This window comes from Oncorhynchus nerka, linkage group LG28 (assembly GCF_034236695.1).
Source record: "Oncorhynchus nerka isolate Pitt River linkage group LG28, Oner_Uvic_2.0, whole genome shotgun sequence".
Taxonomy (NCBI): Eukaryota; Metazoa; Chordata; class Actinopteri; order Salmoniformes; family Salmonidae; genus Oncorhynchus; species Oncorhynchus nerka.
In genome coordinates, this window is record NC_088423.1 from 64,991,444 (window position 1) to 65,014,539 (window position 23,096).

Sequence of the window (23,096 nt, forward strand, 5' to 3'; positions counted from 1 at the left end):
TTCCAGTTGAAGCTCGCATCCGCTACAAGACCATGGTGCTTGCCTACGGAGCTGTGAGGGGAACGGCACCTCAGTACCTCCAGGCTCTGATCAGGCCCTACACCCAAACAAGGGCACTGCGTTCATCCACCTCTGGCCTGCTCGCCTCCCTACCACTGAGGAAGTACAGTTCCCGCGCAGCCCAGTCAAAACTGTTCGCTGCTCTGGCCCCCCAATGGTGGAACAAACTCCCTCACGACGCCAGGACAGCGGAGTCAATCACCACCTTCCGGAGACACCTGAAACCCCACCTCTTTCAGGAATACCTAGGATAGGATAAAGTAATCCTTCTCACCCCCCCCTTAAAAGATTTAGATGCACTATTGTAAAGTGGCTGTTCCACTGGATGTCTTAAGGTGAACGCACCAATTTGTAAGTCGCTCTGGATAAGAGCGTCTGCTAAATGACTTAAATGTAAATGTAAAATGTAAATGCATGGCATGGCAGGTGCTATGTCATATTACAATGCTAGGTAACACTGTACATCAAGCCATTTGACAGTAATGCCAGTAATTCTATAATAATGTATCAAATCAGCTTTGTCATTGGCCTTCGCAATCACTGTTATTGCCCTCTAATATGTAATACATTGTGATACCTCTTTGTGTATGCAGTTCATCAATATATGTTAACTATGACCTGCGTTAATCATCGGTCTGTCTCTCAGCATACAACATAGCTCTGTACTATTACATCATTTCATAGCACTGTAATTAGCAACAACACTGACGATACACAGTTATTTATTTTAACTTGCAAAGCGTCTGTCACACCCTGACCATAGTTTGTTTTGTATGTTTCTATGTTTTGGTTGGTCAGGGTGTGATCTGAGTGGGCATTCTATGTTGGATGTCTTGTTTGTCTATTTCTATGTCTGGCCTGATATGGTTCTCAATCAGAGGCAGGTGTTAGTCATTGTCTCTGATTGGGAACCATATTTAGGTAGCCTGGGTTTCACTGTGTGTTTGTGGGTGATTGTTCCTGTCTCTGTGTTTTGCACCAGATAGGGCTGTTTTTGGTTTTTGTAGTGTTTGTGTTTATCTTTTTTTATTAAAGAACATGAATAACCACCACGCTGCATTTTGGTCCGCTTCTACTTCACCTAAAGAAAGCCGTTACAGCGTCACTTTTTTTGGAGAGAGAGGATAGAGAGAGAGGATAGAGAGAGAGAGGATAGAGAGAGAGAGGATAGAGGGAGAGAGGATAGATAGAGAGAGGATAGATAGATAGAGAGAGAGAGGATGATATAGAGAGGGACCACGATGGACAGAAAGACCCATGCAGGCCCGGTAGCTGCTAGCCTGATGATAGAGGCCATAAAGGCAGAACAGGGCGAATTAGTCATCACCATTTCAATTAATGGCCCCATATCCCATCGGTGTATCGGTGTCCATCAGAGCAATGGTTCCCCTGCAGTCCCCCTCCCCGTAAACAGAATCCAGATCTGTAAATTATCCTCCGTGTAAAATCACAGGAAGCCAGAGAATGACAGAAACATCCGATTTCACCTCAGGATAGCATTTATGATTACCACCTTTCCCCAAGATGGAGGGAGGAATAATCTGAGCGGCCAGGAGGCTAAACAGTACTTGATATGTTTGACATCGATGTTTATTTTAGGTAAGAAAAAAAGAACGTAGGAAAAAAAAGGTTAGTTCACTACTGGGATGATAAAATGATAATCAGTATTTTGTACTTTCCGTAAGGGTCAGCCTATAACTCCAAGGACCATCTGCATATTTACCCTTGTTATGTTGTTTGCTTTTACGTGTCTGCTCCCCCCCCCATGTAGTTTGAAACGAATGGAATAGATTTATGTTTCGACGTCAGAAGTATTGTGGAAGCATAACCAGAAACAATCCATCTTTACATACAGCAATGCTTCCCGTGTCAATGTTCAACATTAATGTTACTGTGCTATTTATGATGCCGATCAAATTGGTCTTTACAAGTAAGCCCTTGCACGGTTTGGGCGCAACAATGGTTGCCCATATGATTCTAAAGGTCTAATCTTGTTGGACCAGTGCATTTCAAAAGCATTACTCCAGCCCTTAACTGCTGGAAATCAAGCTCTTTCATTAGTTCAGCACTAGAATTTCATTCCAGATAAACAAGGTATACACAGTATAGCGTTTTTCTTTTAAAAACACACATTTTAAACACAGATCTAAAATCCATGAATTCAAAGTCTGAGAACAGTAATATTTTACACATACATAAAGGCACACATAAGCAATCATTTCTGGTGAAAAACACAACTGTGAAAAATTGGTGGGTGTAGCACTTTGTAAATGAACTCTTCCATTGTAGTTGAATGGTCCACGTCATTTGCATGATTATTATTCTTAGGCCTTTGGGTTGAACAAACATGAGAACAGGATTAAATTTCGTATGCTTCATATATTTCATTCCAGAAATAAACAACATTGACACTGTGCATTTAGTGCATTCATGTTGCTTTCGCAACCATATTGTCTGATGTATGTTGGGCTGCTGGTTCACAACGGGTTAATAATAAGTCTAGCTACTCATCCAATGTTTTCGTAACATTTGAGACCCATTTCAACATTAGTGTCGTCCTCTATAACATTGGTATTCTGCATGTGTTTGTTCACATGCAGGCATTTATGTGTCTGAATGAATTGTAATGAATTCAGCGGGTGTGCTTTTCTAATTAAAGTTTTGGGGACTAAAGTGTTAGGGTAATGAATTCCAAGCTTCAGCGCATTTGATAGCTGCCATTCCAGCTAATGGAAACAATGCTGAATAAAAGCCTATTTCTTTGTCCATCAACTTTGCTTACTACAGTGCTCAACATAAACAATGAGAGACATTTCAAAGCAACATGAGAGAAAAGAGATGCACTGCTGTATTATTTACTATATATATATATATATATATATTTAGTCAGCCACCGATTGTGCAAGTTCTCCCACTTAAAAAGATGAGAGGCCTGTAATTTTCATCATAGGTACACTTCAACTATGACAAACAAAATGAGAAAAAAAATCCAGAAAATCACATTGTAGGATTTTTAATCAATTTATTTGCAAATTATGGTAGAAAATAAGTATTTGGTCACCTACAAACAAGCAAGATTTCTGGCTCTCACAGACCTGTAACTTCTTCTTTAAGAGGCTCCTCTGTCCTCCACTCGTTACCTGTATTAATGGCACCTGTTTGAACTTGTTATCAGTATAAAAGACACCTGTCCACAACCTCAAACAGTCACACTCCAAACTCCACTGGCCAAGACCAAAGAGCTGTCAAAGGACACCAGAAACAAAATTGTAGACCTGCACCGGGCTGGGAAGACTGAATCTGCAATAGGTAAGCAGCTTAGTTTGAAGAAATCAACTGTGGGAGCAATTATTAGGAAATGGAAGACATACAAGACCACTGATAATCTCCCTCGATCTGGGGCTCCACGCAAGATCTCACCCCGTGGTCAAGGGGTCAAAATGATCACAAGAACAGTGAGCAAAAATCCCAGAACCACATGGGGGGACCTAGTGAATGACCTGCAGAGAGCTGGGACCAAAGTAACAAAGCCTACCATCAGTAACACACGACGCCGCTAGGGACTCAAATGCTGCAGTGCCAGAAGTGTCCCCCTGCTTAAGCCAGTACATGTCCCGGCCCATCTGAAGTTTGCTAGAGAGCATTTGGATGATCCAGAAGAAGATTGGTAGAATGTCATATGGTCAGATGAAACCAAAATAGAACTTGTTGGTAAAAACTCAACTCGTCGTGTTTGGAGGACAAAGAATGCTGAGTTGCATCCAAAGAACACCATACCTACTGTGAAGCATGGAGGTGTAAACATCATGCTTTGGGGCTGTTTTTCTGCAAAGGGACCAGGACGACTGATCCGTGTAAAGGAATGAATGAATGGGGCCATGTATCGTGAGATTTTGAGTGAAAACCTCCTTCCATCAGCAAGGGCATTGAAGATGAAATGTGGCTGGGTCTTTCAGCATGACAATGATCCTAAACACACCGCCCGGGCAACGAAGGAGTGGCTTCGTAAGAAGCATTTCAAGGTCCTGGAGTGGCCTAGCCAGTCTCCAGATCTCAACCCCATAGAAAATCTTTGGAGGGAGTTGAAAGTCTGTGTTGCCCAGCAACAGCCCCAAAACATCACTGCTCCTAGAGGAGATCTGCATGGAGGAATGGGCCAAAATACCAGCAACAGTGTGTGAAAACCTTGTGAAGACTTACAGAAAACGTTTGACCTCTGTCATTGCCAACAAAGGGTATATAACAAAGTATTGAGATAAACTGTTGTTATTGACCAAATACTTATTTTCCACCATAATTTGCAAATATATATATATATATATATATATATATATATATATATATATATATATATTTTTTTTTAACACCGATCTAAAATCCATGAATTCAAAGTCTGAGAACAGTAATATTTGACACATATATATATGTGGTCAAAAGTATGTGGACATTCATCAAACATCTCATTCCAAAATCATGGGCATTAATATGGAGTTGGTCCCCCATTTGCTGCTATAACAGCCTCCACTCTTCTGGGAAGGCTTTCCACCAGATGCTGGAACATTGCTGCAGGGGACTTGCTTCCATTCAGCCACGAGCATTAGTGAGGTCGGGCACTGATGTTGGGCGATTAGGCCTGGCTCACAGTCGGCATTCCAATTCATACCAAAGGTGTTCGATAGGGTTGAGGTCAGGGCTCTGTGCAAGCCATTCAAGTTCTTCCACACCGATCTCAGCAAACCATTTCTGTATGGACCTTGCCTTGTGCATGGGGGCATTGTCATGCTCAAAAAGGAAAGGGCCTTCCCCAAATTATTGACAAAAAGTTGGAAGCACAGAATCGTCTAGAAGGCTGTAGCGTTAAGATTTCCCTTCACTGGAACTAAGGGGCCTAGCCCGAACCATGAAAAACAGCCCCAGACCATTATTCCTTCTCCACCAAACTCTACAGTTGGCACTATGCATCGGGGCAGGTAGTGTTCTACTGGCACCTGCCAACCCAGATTCGTCTGTCGGACAGCCAGATGGTGAAGCGTGATTTATCACTCCAGCGAACGCAATTCCACTGCTCAAGAGTCAAATGGCAAAGAGTTTTACACCACTCCAAACCGATGCTTGGCATTGCACATGGTGATCTTAGGCTTGTGTGCAGTGCGGCTGCTCGGCCATGGAAACCGATTTCAGGAAGCTCCCGACAAACAGAGGCAGTTCCAGAGGCCGTTTAGAACTCTGTAGTGAGTGTTGCAACAGAGGACAGATTATTTTTTACACGCTAGGCGATTCAGCACTCGGCGGTCCAGTTCTGTGAGCTTGTCTGGCCTACCACTTCACGGTTGAGCCGTTGTTGCTTCTAGATATTTCCACTTCAAAATAACAGCACTTACAGTTCACTGAGGCTGGTCTAGCGGGGCAGAAGCAGAAATTTGACAAACTGACTTGTTGGAAAGGTGGCATCCTGTGATGGTGCCATGTTGAAATTCACTGAGCTCTTCAGTAAGGCCAATCTACTGCCAATATTTGTCTATGGAGATTTCATGGTTGTGTGCTCGATTTTATACACCTGTCAGCAACGGGTGTGACTGAAATAGCCAAATCCGCCCATTTTGACGGGGTGTCCACATACTTTTGACCATGTAGTGTATGTTCATATATTCTGCTTTGAATTAGACACTCTTCCACTTCTGCTGTGATGTTGTGGGACCTGTGAAAACGTGTTAAGCTAAATAGTGTTCATGTCTTTTAGAGAAGTTGTTGCTTTGCTGTGCCTTTCCAGATGAGCAGTCATTTGAGGCTGATGGGAAAGCCTCAGAGGATCTGGTTCTGTGCATATTTTATAAGCAGGGCAGGATTATGTCCAGGCTCTGGATTCTAGATAAATGATGCAGCCCTTAATTAAAATGTATTCATTAAAACCCACTCGTTATTCAAAGCAACTCATTTTTAGTTGGCGATGTGATTTCTTCATTATCCTTTAAAAAAAAAATGTTTTACTTCTTTTCCTTGGAGAGTGAGAGAAAGAAAAAGGCAATGCACAGCAGTACATATTTCTGTAACTTGAAACTTGAAACATAATGATATGTGTATATTTATTCCTACGTATTTGTGTGAGCGTGTTCCCAATTCATGCTGGTTCTTTCTGGCGCAGGCCACCTCTCCCTCATGTGCTGACTTGAGATGCAGGACCAAGGAGTCTGCCGGCTGCCATCAAACAAAGGTAATGGGGCCTGGAGGGAGAGCAGTAATTAGTAGACACTGGGAACCCTGGTACCAGCCAGAGCAGCCGCCGGCTCATTTGATCAGCTTGGTCCACATATTTAGCATATCGTTATATTCACTTAATGCAGAAAGTTAACTTTATGTAGTCAGCTTAAGGCCCATTGGGGAAGGGGTTGAGAACAGTGTAACCCTAGCATAAATGATTTTCGGCACATTCACACTGTCCAAAAATACCCTGATAAACATTAATATTTCAAAGTTGGCAGTTGTATTTGGAAAGCTCACAAAGACTGATTCAAACACTGCCCTAACAAATGTCCAATTGCCTTTATGAATTATCACTTATCCTTATTTGATAACACTTATGGAAGCCCTTCAGATAACATTCATTATACAAGCCAGGGAATTTAAACCAATATTGTATACCTCTTGACTCATGCTCCCTAGCCTTTGAGAGTCGACTTTCTTTCCTTGTGAGTGTTAAACAGCATAAGTAAGACTCTTAGACACTTTTCCCAGTGCTCCAGGATGGTTTGATAGAATCTCAATTCAAACAATGGCCTACCATATTTTGTAGTCTGGGTGTTACCCACAGCTACACCATAAGTTGACTTTACCCTACTACACCATGGCTCACACACATTCGCACATCTCATCAAACAAGATGAAATAAAGTCTGAATTCTGTCTCTCTTGACTCGTCTGTGGAAGGCTGAATGAAGGCTCCCACTGCTCAGACAAAGGAGTTTGTTTACAGAAAGATACTGAAGCAGAACTCTCTTGTGAGGAAACTGCCTTTGGAGGAGAACAAACTGCCTCACACTGCACTGTGTTGCCAGCCCAATACTGTCACGAAAACCTCCAGAGATACGCAGACCTCATTGTTACTAATACGATTAATATTAGATGAGGAATAATGGAATAATGGTCATCGGGGCTTGCTGTATTACCACCATAGAACCGATAAGGATCTTTGAACTGAGGTCAATATTATAATTCATCTATAAGAATCCACATTCCCATCAATTAGGAGAACTAGTCCTCTAAAGAAGAAGGTGGGGGAAGAGGTTGTAGTTGTCGGGACAGGTTAACTAGTCTAAATGCCCCGCTATTTCTAGCTGGGTTGACGCTTGCGCACATGACAGAAAACGAAATGAAGGCCGTTTATCTTCCCTCTCCGGAGCCTATTATTACTCATTCCTGGCTCATGGGGAAGATAATAAGGCACGTTCAATTTCTGTCAGCTGATGGAGAGGCACGCCCGCCGCCTGACATGCTCATCCGTTAACCCAACACACACCCCACCCACTGCGTCACGCAGACTCTAGTACCAGCTGTGCGTGGATGGCCCTGTCATACGTGCATAATATTACAGACCTGCGTCCAGAAACCTGTGTTCCGTGTTGCCATCGATTTTCTTTACAACCTCCCATTCCTCATTTTCACCCATTCCCGGTTCCACCAGCTGATCACACCAATGGACCTCCCATGACTGATGAGAACTGGGTGAGTTGGTGGATTGTAGTGGGTTATAGTGGGGCTAGGGAGGAGGGGCAGTGGGGCTGGTTGGAGGGGGTCGAGATAAGGTCGAGATCTCTAAGATAACGCCGCCAGGTGATGGATGGCTGGCGACCCCCTCTGCCTTCCTCTTCTATATTGTGGAGATCTTTATTTAGGTGTGACAGATTAATCCACTGACCAGAATGCAGGGCCAAAGATTACAGCTTTCCTCCAGCCCAGGCATTGATCTCAGGTCAGTGGTAGTAGCAGTACAGATTGGCCCAGGGTTGTCCTCACAGCCTGCTGTCAGGTCCATCCTCCTGTTCAATCAGTGGAACAGTATAAGTCACTGCTGTGAGGGCTTAGGGTTACCAGACACCCCGCTGTGACAACAAAGCTCAGCTCAGGTTATACAGTATGAAGATGCTTCAAGCTGGGAATATTGGGCAATTGCATTGGTTAGCAATTGCAGTGGTTAGTAGCTGTCCAGGGTCCTGTAATGGGGGAGTGTGGTGCTGAATGGCCAGTATTGCACTTATGTAGAGGTGCTGGTGTGGAACTCCCTTTCACGCTGCTATTGTATTTGGTTTGGAACTCTCTAAGGGTGGAATATAGTCAACTATGTGTGAAAAATATTTAAAAAACACAATTACTGTAAAGCTGCATAAGCCAATACTTGTAATTGACCCTGTCCTGATAGTAGGAACAGCATGACAAAAAATATCCATAACCCTGAAATTCCCTTTTGTGCTGGTATGCCATAGCATTCATTCCAACAATGCCATTCTAATGTAATGAACATTGAGGATTTCTCAGCATGTCTCCAGCAATCACTCACCTGCAGTCAAACAAACCGGCAAAACAATGCTCTTCAGGCTTCTACCTAACCATTTCAGTTGAGGGGGTGGGGGCAGAGGAGACAGGGTGTGTTTGTGTTATTGAATGAAGACCCTAATTGTTATAGGAGAACTGCGGGGCACCCAAGCAAAAAAACAAGAATCTTTTAGCCGGAATTTTCATTTGAAAGTTTTAAAAGCAGCATTAATTGCTCCTCTCTCTTTCCAAATGAAAGGTTAATTAAATGCATTATACAACGGCAAGCCGGGGAGAGAGGGGGCAGAAAGTCACGGCAAGCCACTGATTACGGTTCATGTACTGAAACCATGCTGTTTTCCCGTCAACTCATCCCCTTTATATGCATATCTAGCACAATGTTATTTATTAACCTTTAGAAAAATACAATAGGAATTTCAGAGTGGAAACAAATGATAGAATGGTAATTAAACAGAGTGTAAAAAGAACAATAAGTGACCGACCTCGATTCGGTCTTACGTAGCAAAATTTGAAATTGTGTTGTCTACATTTGATAAAAGTAGGGACTCCGAGCTAGACAATGGTATATCATACACTGCAGTTAAGGAACAATGGGTAATTCTGCTTTGAAAGTTGATAAACTTGTAACCCCACATTTGCGAAAATGGCCCTTGAATGTTTTGGGACACCTACTTGAGAGCTCTTTTTTTTGTCTACAACAACTCAAGAGTTTGTTCACACCCTCTTAAGCTGTAGTCCCACCTATCTATTTAAGGATTCACATGTGAGGATATGTGGTAAAAACACGTTATATCAAATCAAATCTCTGTTTATTTGTCACACGCACAGGATGCAGAAGGTGTAAACGGTACGGTGAAGTGGTCACTTGCATAGTAGCAATATCAAAAACAGAAAGTGTACAGATAAAAATATTTTATACATATTTTATCATTATTAAATGACGCTTACCCGACACACTTGTCTAAATTGATGGGTCATGTGAAGTAAATGCTATAACCACCCCCCAGCCACATCTAGCTAAGTAGATGGGTCACTATTGTCTCGACATGTACACATGTTTATGAAATAAAATAGATGGCCATAATCACCCTGACACATCAAAAAAAAATTACCTTTATTTAACCAGGTAAAGCGAAAAAGGTATGGACTGTAGGTGCAAGTAAGAATGACAAGAGGCAGAATGTGGTACCGTTTACAAGGACTTTATTCCTTTACAAGGTAATATGGGGAAAAAGGGGCTGGACGGAACCAAAGCAAAGAAAGTAAATCTCAAAGCCCCCTCTCCAATCTTACCTGCCTAACCAATACTTACCTAATTTAGCACCACCTGGTGCCCTAACCAAAATACAGGGGGTGGTCCGCCCAGGTCTTACCTAGTGTGCCTAGACAGCGAATATGCTACGGGTATATGTATGCCCGCGGGCCTCTTGCCTAAGCACTCCCTAGGTGCCTTCCCCTTCTCCCCTGGGAACAAATGAAACAGAATATTAAACCATTTTCACAAACAAACTAAGAAACAAAGGACATCAAATAAGCTCTATCTGAGCAACAAACTCACAAAACATACCAACTCTCAGCAAAATCAACCTCTAGCAAAATCTCTAGCAAAATCTCTGCAATGACCTCCCAGCAAATCTCTCTCTCCTGAACAGAACACTGGCTTTTATATAGCTTCAGATTGAATGGGTAATTGGAGACAGCTGAGTCTTGACGAGGGGGCGGGGTCAGCTCTCCAATTAGCCATGGAGTCGACCAATCAGCTGCTTGAGGGATTTCAGGAAGCCATTTCCTGAAATAAACACATGCAAATATACAAACTACAATACATAAACTGGGGAACGTAACAACTCCTCTGTATTTGAGTCTCCCATCAATATTTTAAATTCACCTGGCTAATTTGATGGGTCATGTAATAATCCATCTAAAGTGGAGTATTTTGTTTAGACATGTAGCTAGCTAGCTAAACAATGAACCAGCATAATCCCAACTCATACTACTACCAATACAAACATTGTCATAGCTGTAGTATGAGTCTGCAGGCAGCTAAAATTAAAAACTAGGTTCAATGTTAGCTAGCTAGCTAACATTAGGCTATAACTAGCAATGCAAATGGGTTTCTGATTTGAATAATATTACTACACAGATCATACACGTAATGTTAGCTAGCTAGCCAGCAAGCTAACATTTGCTAACTAACTAACAGTATGCTTTAACTTTAAATAAAAATGACTTTCTGACAAAATGATAAACGTATATCTGAAAATGTAGCAGACTCTTAGCCATATACAGGGATGAACGCTTCAGGGCAGATTGGAACCATTTAACTCTGTTTTGTAGCTACATCTTGTTTGGCCAGCGTTGTGTCAAGTCACTCCGGTTCACACTGACCGTGGTGTGTGCGGAAAGTAGCCCATCACTTTTTCCAACTGATCTGTCGATAGCGCCTGCTAAGTTCAGGGCATCAATGTTGTTGAGAAAAGTACCAAAACTTTTGTGGTTCTCGATGGCTAACGTTATATCTTTCAAAAATGGCACGGTAGAAATGACGGTCAACACATACTAAACCGTTCACGTTACAGACATGCTACATGGCAAACCAATCCAAACTCATCTCCCGGCATGTCTAGCCCATGCATTATCTCAGCCAATCACGGCTAGTGGGAAGATTCCTGTCTTTTTCCATGGCTAAACCATCTAGGCTCATAATTTAACAATTGTATTCGTATTTATGGGTGGAATACAAGTTTGTTATTAAGGCACATGCAAGTTCACATGTTGAAAGAGGCATTTCTGCCCCCAAAAAATGCATTTTTATAAAAATAAAAAAATGTTTACATTCAAATGCCGCTCCTGTGAAGTAGTGACGTGCGACATACATTTACATTACATTTACATTTAAGTCATTTAGCAGACACTCTTATCCAGAGCGACTTACAAATTGGTGCATTCACATTATGACATCCAGTGGAACAGTAGTGCATCTAAATCTTTTAAGGGGGGGGGGGGGGGGGGGGGTGAGAGGGATTACTTTATCCTATCCTAGGTATTCCTTAAAGAGGTGGGGTTTCAGGTGTCTCCGGAAGGTGGTGATTGACTCCGCTGTCCTGGCGTCGTGAGGGAGTTTGTTCCACCATTGGGGGGCCAGAGCAGCGAACAGTTTTGACTGGGCTGAGCGGGAACTGTACATACGTCTAGTTTGCTGAAACGAGTCACATATAAATGGCATGAATGAAGAGAGCCAATATGACAGTTTTGAGACATGATTTATGCTACGTACAGTGGGGAGAACAAGTATTTGCAGGTTTTCCTACTTACAAAGGTCTGTAATTTCTATCATAGGTACACTTCAACTGTGAGAGATGGAATCTAAAACAAAAATCCAGAAAATCACATTGTATGATTTTTAAGTAATTAATTTGCATTTTATTGCATGACATAAGTATTTGATACATCAGAAAAGCAGAACTTAATATTTGGTACAGAAACCTTTGTTTGCAATTATAGAGATCATATGTTTCCTGTAGTTCTTGACCAGGTTTGCACACACTGCAGCAGGGATTTTGGCCCACTCCTCCATACAGACCTTCTCCAGATCCTTCAGGTTTCGGGGCTGTCGCTGGGCAATACAGACTTTCAGCTCCCTCCAAAGATTTCCTATTGGGTTCAGATCTGGAGACTGGCTAGGCCACTCCAGGACCTTGAGATTCTTCTTACGGAGCCACTCCTTAGTTGCCCTGGCTGTGTGTTTCGGGTCGTTGTCATGCTGGAAGACCCAGCCACGACCCATCTTCAATGCTTTTACTGAGGGAAGGTGGTTGTTGGCCAAGATCTAGCGATACATGGCCCCATCCATCCTCCCCTCAATACGGTGCAGTCTTCCTGTCCCCTTTGCAGAAAAGCATCCCTAAAGAATGATGTTTCCACCTCTATGCTTCACGGTTGGGATGGTGTTCTTGGGGTTGTACTCATCCTTCTTCTCCCTCCAAACACGTTGAGTGGAGTTCAGACCATAAAGCTCTATTTTTGTCTCATCAGACCACATGACTGTCTCCCATTTCTCCTCTGGATCATCCAGATGGTCATTGGCAAACTTCAGACGGGCCTGGACATGCGCTGGCTTGAGCAGGGGGACCTTGTGTGCGCTGCAGGATTTTAATCCACGACGGCGTAGTGTGTTACTAATCGTTTCCTTTGAGACTGTGGTCCCAGCTCTCTTCAGGTCATTGACCAGGTCCTGTCGTGTAGTTCTGGGCTGATCCCTCACCTTCCTCATGATCATTGATGCCCGGCGAGGTGAGATTTTGCATGGAGCCCCAGACCGAGGGTGATTGACCGTCATCTTGAACTTCGTCCATTTTCTAATAATTGCACCAAAAGTTGTTGCCTTCTCACCAAGCTGCTTGTCTATTGTCCTGTAGCCCATCCCAGCCTTGTGCAGGTCTACAATTTTATCCCTGATGTCCTTACACAGCTCTCTGGTCTTGGCCATTGTGGAGAGGTTGGAGTCTGTTTGATTGAGTGTGTGGACAGGTGTCTTTTATACAGGTAATGAGTTCAAACATGTACAGTTAATACAGGTAATGAGTGGAGAACAGGAGGGCTTAAAGAAAAACTAACAGGTCTGTGAGAGACAGAATTCTTACTGGTTGGTAGGTGAACAAATACTTATGTCATGCAATAAATGCAAATGAATTACTTGAAAATCATAAAATGTGATAGATTCCATCTCTTACAAAATACAGACCTCTACATGCTTTGTACGTAGGAAATCCCGCAAAATCGGCAGTGTATCAAATACTTCTCCCCACTGTATATGCACCATCTGAAACCAAATCTCAAATGTTGCAAAATAGGTATGTCTCAAGTTACAAGTATAGTTGCTAGTCAAACTTTGCAGTTTTAACCAATGTTCAAATGGTTCATTTCATGGAATCTAGTGGATGCTGCTGCTGATAAAATAATTTTGACATCAGTCCCATACGTGTGATGGTTGTAAATGTATACAGGATGTTCTGTGCAGAACCTGCAATGTTTAAACTCAGCTTTATAGAGACCACCATCCTCACCATTTTAATACCATAGATCAATCTGTCAACTTTAAATTACTTACATTTTGAGAAGCTAAATAATTACAATGAATGTTACCTTACAAATACGGAGGACTATCCCTTAGGGTTAAGAAGCTGCAAACAAACCATTAAAAAAATAAACTTTTTGTATTATTTTGAATATTTTATGATGATTCCACTTCTCCTCACCCTAGCCCAAGCCTGTAGACCCCTTACAAGCCGGGGCGGAGAAGTGGGATCCACAGCCGTCTGTCATGGGAGAAAACCTCAGTGAGGAGCAGTGCCGCCGATGCACTCTGTTAAACAACAGTGCTAATGACTGGTGGGAGAACACCCACGCAGCTTATGTTTGATTGCCTCCATCGATTTGTTGCTTTTGCTTTGTGACCCAACTCACAAAGTTGAAACTTCCGCAGGCTGAGCAAAAACATTTATTGACAGAGTCTTCATTTCTGTCAATTTCAAATAAATGTACTTCTTCATGAAGGCAATATTGAGATGGGGTTCCAAGAGAAGCAGGGGTCAAAGTAGATTCCTCGGGAGATTTTACTAGGGTACAAAGCCAAAGGTAATCTCAAAATTGCATGCACACAAATATTTTTGGCCCAACCCATTTATTTTCAAGGCTTACACAGGGTCAACGTATATATAATTCTAATTATCCTGGTCACAGTCTCGAAAAACTAAAGCCAAAAAACTGAGCTGTGGTCATAAACAGAGCCTAAGAAAATCAGCTTCACAGCCTTCTCTACTCCTACAGACCACATGTGACATTTAAATAAGGCACAGGTAAGGTTTGGGGGCCTCAGGGACAGTGTGCCCTCACCATGGTCAATGGGTAACCAGAGGAACGTGCATTGGACACCAATTCCTGCACTTCTATGATAAGACCTTCCAAATGAGCTGCAGAGTAGACCTCAGGGAGACAGGCTCTATGATGTAAGGACACTTTCACTTTTAAATGTAGAATATCTTTCCTCCCTGTCCTTAAATAATTATTAGAATGATATTCGCAAAATACATGAAGAAACATGAACATCGGGTGTATTCTCTACGTTCCTTCGGTTTAGAAGTGCTTGCAAGGTTCCTCTTAACACACACACACAAGCTGTAACACAAAGGCAACTGTGTAGACCACCTAACACTTGCCGCTCAGTTTAATCTGCTACAGATGCCGTATCTTAATTTGAGCCAGTTTCACACAGCAGGTAAATAATCCTGCAGCAACAGGAAATGGGAATTGTTATGTAGGTAATTAATGTATCTTTTTTGTAGGGGTTGATACATTTTTTTGTTAGGGAAAATCAAATCTGAAATGTTCAAGAGGAAATTACAACTTTAAATGCCTTTTTAAACCTCAAATACAAGTTTGCATCTCCTGCCGCACAGCAAAATTCCTGCAAAAACAGGATGGTCAAATGAAGATATGGCATCGGTACCATTCATCCTCATTCTGGATGGCTCTCCCCAGAGACTCCCAGGCCCTGCCTGCTGTCATATGAGGCCAGAGCTGATAGACAGATGGAGATAGCTGAGCCCAGAGTCCCATATCGATTTGTCATTGATCAATGGAGAATTATGAGAGCCTTCAGGTAAAGTGTCCCAGTGCTGAAGTTACTGGATGACGTTGGATAACATTACATACAAACATAATGTAGATACAAGCCCACATGCGTGCACACACACACGCGCACACACACGTGCATACTGTACATACAGTACATACGGATCCACATACACACATGGCTGTATAATTTTGCTTCTGTTCACATTCCCAGTTGAAAGTCACCTTAGTTTGTTTCACTGTGTTGCTCACAATTATAGGCATCTCATGGCATGTTGTTGTTTTTTATCTGACAGCCTGGCCACAGTGCAGAGGGGTACTCTGTCCTCACTTGAACCCAGCACTGGTAGCCTATTAGATGAAGCTGAATCATTGGATAGCGAATAAAAAAGCCTCAACTGTACTCTACCTGAAAACTTCAAAAAGGACACACTGAAACAATGTGGCAGAATAAGCAATAAATATTATATGAAATGATCAATACAACATTAAATAAAAACTCTGTCTGCTTTACAACATAATAGGTCCCTTATCCATTTCTGCAGTTAATGAAAAATGTGTGCCAAGAACCACCAGGCCTAACATATGCATCAACTATGTACTTTTATGAAGAGACAACTGGAGATTAACAATGACTGGGAGATTGGAGAGTGTCTCAGATGCTTATGAAGATGGGCCCATTTCCATTTTCCTCAGATCACAAAACCACTTCAAGTCTATTCAACTGTTTCTCTGTGCTACTGACACAGTCAAGATTTGCGATGATAAATTCCCTCACCTACACAAGGATCATCGCACCGCTTGCGTTTGGAAGGAAGTCTTGAGCTCACTTCATGTTCACGCTGTATTGAAATGCAAATAGTTCTTGTTTATATCTTCCCAGCAGAGAGGTCTCTTGATAAACCTTGGAACCATCTTCCATTTGTACAGTAGAGAAGTAGCTTTTTCAGCCTGGAGAAGATATGGTAGAATGTTACATGGTAGAAACCCATAAATACTGAATGTAGTGCTTCATCTTTTCATTACAAAAGAACAACAGGGAGCAGAGCATAAAGCTGAACAGAAACCATGCTGAAAGGTGGTATTGGCAGAGGGTTGATGAGCTACTGATATTATTGTGGGAGAAGCCATTTGAAAAGCACAGATTTATATATTTTGAGACTAAATTCAGTGTTACTGTCAGACCATAGCACACCCAATATCTATTGCGTATTACATTACTTTTTATATTTGTTTTATTTGTTATTTTGATTGTCCCCCTCTACATTTCTTTGCACACACTGTTGCTAGGTTCTTCTGGGTTGAAGATGCCCTGAAAGCCCTTTAAGTAGACCATACACTCTTAGAAAAATGGTTCCAGGTAGAACCCTTTTTGGTTCCAGGTAGAACACGCTTGGGTTCCAGGTAGAACCCTCTGTGGAAAGGGTTTTACATGGAACCCCACAGGATTCTACCTGGAACCAAAATGGTTCTTTAAATGGTTTTCCTATGGGGAAAGCAGAAGAACCCTTTTAGGTTTCAGATAGCATCTTTTTTTCTAAGAGTGTCGACTGATTCAGATAGATTTTTATAAGCAGTTGTACACTGGAATAACATTATAAAGAATCTCAGCCCTCTCAGAATTCACTTCACATTCCTACACTGGAGCCACAATCATTATACAAGCTAGCTAGGAGATTGATTGAAAAACAGCTCATTACTCATGATTAACGTATGTAATAGAAATATTGTGGGCCATCACGCAGATTTCACAAATGTCCAGGGGTGGCTTGGCCATCTGGAAATTCTGGCAAATGCCAGATGGGCTGGACCATTGTTTTGTTGGGTGGGCTGGTCAAAATTGACACACAAAAAGTATTTTTTATATAAAATGTTAAATCTATAATGTTATAATCTATAATGAGTGGGTCAAAGCCCCCTACCAAAGATGGGCCGGCCCAGTTTCCTGATAGCCTCAGCTGAGGTAACGCGAACTCACATTCAAAGTCAAATGTGGCATTAGCAGAGAGACGCCACATTTGACAGCCAAGATCGTGGATAGTAAAAAATGTGCATGTTTTGTTGGGGCCTGCTGCTGTGATGAGCGAGCCACTCTCTTCTCCCCCATGAGCTGTAGAGAAAATGTGTTCGATCGTATAACATTTCAAAATTCAATTATGGGAAAACACAGCTTTGGAAGCTTCATTCCCTTGTCCCTGTTGAAAGGAGGGTCTCAGCTTTCTGGGGGGTATAATTTATATTTAAAAGCTGAAGAACATACGCACATCCAGGTACTTTTTTTGCGGGTGCTGGAGTTATAGGTGCTGCTCACTGCTGCTCACTGCTCCTCACTGCTGCTCACTGCTGCTCACAGCTGCTCACAGCTGCTCACTGCTGCTCACTGCTGCTCACTGCTGCTCACTGCTCCTCACTGCTCCTCACTGCTCCTCACTGCTGCTCACTGCTGCTCACTGCTGCTCACTGCTGCTCACTGCTGCTCACTGCTTATTATAATGTTTCAACCCTTAGGTCTTCATCAGGAGAACATGCCCGATGAAGACCTGGATGCCTGATGAAGACCTAAGGGTAAAACGATACTCAGCTCAATAGCAACAATTTGCACTTGAAAAGCACACCGGCCATTGCGAGGGAATAGGCCTCCAGGTCTCATGGGTAGGAGCTGACATCTGCAAGATTTATTTAGGACCTTACATTTACTGTTGGAGCACGAATGTTGCCATTTGTGTCATATGTTACAAATACAATTTGCGAAATATGTTATACATTTGTTGCGCTTAAGATCCTGGAGTTCATCTTTAATGTGTTTGAGTTTCCACTTCCTCAGGTGTTGAACCCCAAATGAATTAGCCTATAATATTAAATTGGCATGTACTCTTATAATCTCCAAACGGCACAGCTAGAAGAGGACTGGCCACCCCTCAGAGCCTGTTTCCTCTCTAGGTTTCCTCCTTGGGGGTTTTTCCTAGCCACCATGCTTCTACATCTGCATTGCTTGCTGTTTGGGGTTTTAGGCTGGATTTCTGTATAGCACTTTGTGACATCTGCTGATGAAAAAAGGGCTTCATCAATACATTTGATTGATTGTTCATACATTTTAGCAGAAGCTATTATCCAGAGGGGCTTACAGTAGTGAGTAAACACATTTTCATACTGGTCCCCCGTGGAAATCAAACCCACAACCCTGGCATTGCAAGTGCCAAGCTCTACCGACTGAGCCACCTGGGATCACACGGGACCACATAAAGACGTATTTAATTCATCTCTATTGGATAAACAAATTCTGGATATTCTGGAGTCATATTTTGACAGTAAAATATAGCAACTATAGTCTAAATGACATCCCAAATTCATGCCAATCACTTTATTAGGTTGCACATTAAAATAGCTTGAATCATGCATTCCTGCTTGGAAGTGTTAGATGAAACAACTTATTTCTTGAATACCTCAGTCGTCCAATTATTACATTTCTTAATAAAGCGCTATGAATTACTTTATGATTTGATTACTCATGATTTGGGTTCGACTAAATCATGGGCTGGTGCCACCAACTGGAGAAGATAGTTGCACCCGTAACACCAGGGGGAAATGTTAGTCTGGAGCCCTGTAATTAACACATATGCCAGGCAATAATTTGCAATATAGCCTAAGTCGTTAACTTGGCTTTTATAACGTATAAGGCTCAGGCAGGCAGGCAGGCAGACCGACAACAAAAATAGTCACAGTGTGATAGCAGAAAAGATACTGAGACAGATAGACAGCACAATAGGGAGGCAAAAAAAGGAGAGTTAGAGGCGCTCACAGTGATGTGGGCTGGTGTGGATAAAATGCCAGGGCGGAATTATTCTCCCAGTCCGCCCCTACAAATGTCTATAATAGCCTTTTAACTGATTTGTTTTTACTATTTGTTTAGAGGGACATGAAAGGCGGTGGTTGGCCTATGGTGAGTGAGAGGCCTCTGGGGTATGCTAACATGGCCGGGCCGGCTGCTGTGGCCCCCAATGCTGAGCTGACATTCATTAGCCTGGAGAAAGACATTCATCAGGACCTCACTCACATATTACACAGTATGCTTTATGAGCACCCATTTATGATCAACAATCCATCTGCCGATACACTCCACAGAGCACAGAGCAAAGCGAGAGAGAGAGAGACATACACACATACACACATACATACATACATACATACATACATACATACATACATCTACCTACCTACCTGCTGGCAAGTTAGAGAGAATCAAGCCAATTGGGAATTACATTTAGCCTGCAGTAGACAGGTTGCTCATTGACCCATCACTAATCTCCACAAAAGTTTACCCAGCTCTACTAATCACATTGGACGTATGACTATTAGGAATGCATGTAGCCTGTCAGAATATGCCCACCCTCAAAAATGTTTGGCCCATACAAACCCTGAATCCAGGCAGGGACCTGCACAATGAAGAGCTTGCGCAACCCTCATCAACAATTCAGTGGGCTTCTTTCTCCTGGGATATGATCCTGTAAAAATGGAGATGAAGACACAAAGATACAGTCACGTGACATCTATGAGGTACAGGACTCCTCTATGATTCATGTTTTTCATTAATGTTCCAGTATGTTTTGATGTAATGGTGGTAACACTTTGGAGCTAAAGGAAGTGCTCACACCACCACCACTCCTGCTTCCTGTGAAACTTTTTAATCGGTCACAAGTTGCAGTCATAAGACCTTTATCAAGCTGTAATACAGAGTTGTTGGTAAACAGGAGCATTAATATCAAATGACAGACTAGCTAGGAGGGCTAACAAGGACATTTTTAAACGTTTATGTTTTTTAATGAATAGCAGGGATGAGTAATTGACAAGGCCAGATAATACTCCCCAATCGATTTCAAACCAACTATTCCTGTCTGGAAGGTAATATGAACATAAACCACTGCACTGTAATTCTCCCTCATCCATCAGCATTAGTCAGCACAGCTAATATTCCCAAAGATTACACAAAAAGTAAAAAGCAGACATAACTCATTCACTATGTGTCGTGAGCATGGTGCTGCTAAGTGGCATTCAGCTCAGTTTGACTTTAAAGAGAAATGGGCAGCTAGCCAAATTGTCTGTGTGTCTGTCTGCCTATCGCTCCTCTGTGTGCCTCTCCCTCACACTACTTCTCACTCCCTCCGTCTCTCTCCTTCTCTCTTTCTCACACTCCTCTCTCCCTCTCTTCCTCTCTCTGTCTCTCCTTTCTCTCTCCGTCTTTTGTTACCTCTCTCTCTCTCCTCTCCCTCTTTCTCTCCCTACAACTGGAAAGCAGACTAGCCAAGCTCACCCCAGGAAGTCCCTCTGTTCTCAGGCAAACCCTAAAGATGAATCGCACAATTCTGCAAAAGTGCAAAATTAGATGTTTACTCAGTCAAAACATCACATTCATTTTTCAAGTACGGCAGCCATGCCACTTCCCCTTGCTTTTGGATGTCAGGCGAGGGTTAAGTAAGGCACTCAGCAGAGTGGCAAGGGGCCAGGAGGGGGACGTGAGCAAATAAGCACACATTATGGCTAGAGCTGGGACATAAATTAGCCTCATTCCACCATGAGCAGCAGACAAAGTGATTTGTTTGGTCATTCATAGCATTTGAGCAACTTTTTAGCAATTATCGTTCACTGGTAGCAATTTAGTGCTGAGTGGACTTGGAGTTTACACAGGGTTAGAATGCTGGCTAGTCCATTAGAGCACGTCTGAGACAAGTTGCTCAAAGGGTGATGAATGGAACATTTGCCTTTGACATAACCTCTAACTGTTGCAACTCTACATTTACTGCAATTACGTTAGACATAAAGATCTACAAATGAGATATGGTCATTAATCATATTGATCCTGCTTTTCTTTGTCCATTTTATTCAGATATTTCACTTCACTTGGGAACCACATTATGTGCATTTTGTGTTTCATAATGTTCTGCATAATGCTGCCAAATTATCACATTTTTCTTCCAACAGAGCTGGATGTGATAGCGTTGTCCTTTCTGCTAATGTAGCCAACTGCTCGGTTGTGTTATGAGGCCAGTCCCAACAGTGTTAAATCAGATACATGACTGTTTGGTTACAGGAAGTGGCATGGTGCATGACCCAGAGACTGGGTCTGGGGATGATGATCATTTTAGATGTTCAGTAACTGACACATCAGCTCCAGGGTTGGGGACAGAGGCCAAAGTGGGACTGTGTTTGGAAGCAGGCAACCTTACAGGCATCCAAAGTCTGATCCACAAGAATATAAAACCCACAGACTGCAGAACACAGTGTTGGGCAGAAATAGTTCCAGAATGATTGTAATAAACAATGAAAAGCGGAGGTTTGCATGTCCTCTGTTCTCTCCTTGACATGTAAAACCTATGTTATCTAACTCAACACTCAAACATATTACTGCAAGGCAGTGGATTTTTAAATGCGGAATATTCTTGCTGATGGAATTCAGTCTTCAACAGGAAGGGGAGGGATTGAAATAGGCCAACTTGGTCTCTTGAAGAATATATAAGCAATCCCATGGATATGGTTATGATTGAACTTAGCTGAACTTAGTAGTGTAAATGCTGCCTACCAAGAAGGTACTGCGGGTGTAGCTACAGATCGTTTCACCAGATAATGTGATTTAACCCCTCCCCAAAAGTATTTCCATTGCTAGGAGTTACTTTTATTGCTCCCTAAAGTAACCCATCGATGTGCACAGTACGCCGCCATCTTGTCTATTTCAAGTCTTCTCTCATTGATCAAGACAGGTGTCTGTCATCACAACATGCAGCATCTCGATCCATGAGAAAAGACTTGAAATAGACGAGATGGCAGCGTACACATTGTTGGATTACTTCATGGAGCAAAAAATATATATATTTATTTTGATAACGCTGCCTTTTCTCAGTTCAAACGGACCCCCTGCAACTCGACACAGGAGTCTCATAAAATGTATATTTCCACAAATCGAGGAAAAAGACAGTATTGCCAAGGTAAGTTTGGTCGAAAATTCTCTTTGCTAAACCAAACAGTAAGTATCTTGTAACTCCCAGAAATGGATACCAAACATATCTGGTTGAAACTGGTGTAACAATTTGTGGCTACTGCAGGATCTGTTTCAGGCTTTACTGGAAACAGGACTCAAATATTCAGTAAAAGGCACTCGATCTGAAGAATTTAGGGTAGGCAAATTTATGCGGAGGTCGGCCAAGATGGATAGAGGGGTTCAGGGGAGTGCTACAGCTGAGGCATCCAGTGAGGTACTGTACCTGTAGGGAGGGAGAGAACAGACAGTTGTGTGATTAGGCCCTCAGCTCAGCTTGCTGACTTCAAACTCATTTAACCTTTTGTCTTGCCAGGCTGATTGCTCAATCCCATGCAGCTGGGTGATTGCAAAGTGCTTCAGCTGCGGGAGTCAGGAGCTGTCCAAGATCCTGCCAGGTATGTGGTGGCAGGTGGTTGAACCGACAGCGGTTTGGAGGCATTATAGTGCTTTGGAGACGACTATTGCTATTGTGCTACACACATGACATACTTTTTTATAGTCTACCTACGGTCATATATTGTAGTGACCACAATACCTCAACAAAAGATCAGTGCCTCTGTTAAAGTTTGTGTAGTATTTTCGATGACAAACTGAATGTAGCAGTACCGGTATGGCAGGTGGAAAAAAAAACATACAATGGTACACAACAAACAAACCATGGTAAACTTAAGCAATAAGGCCCGAGGAGGTGTGGTATATGGCCAATATACCACAGCTAATGGATGTTCTTACGCGCTACGAAACGCGGAGTACCTGGATACAGACCTAAGCCGTGGTAGACTGGCCATATACCACAAACCCCCAAGGTGCCTTATTGTGATTATAAA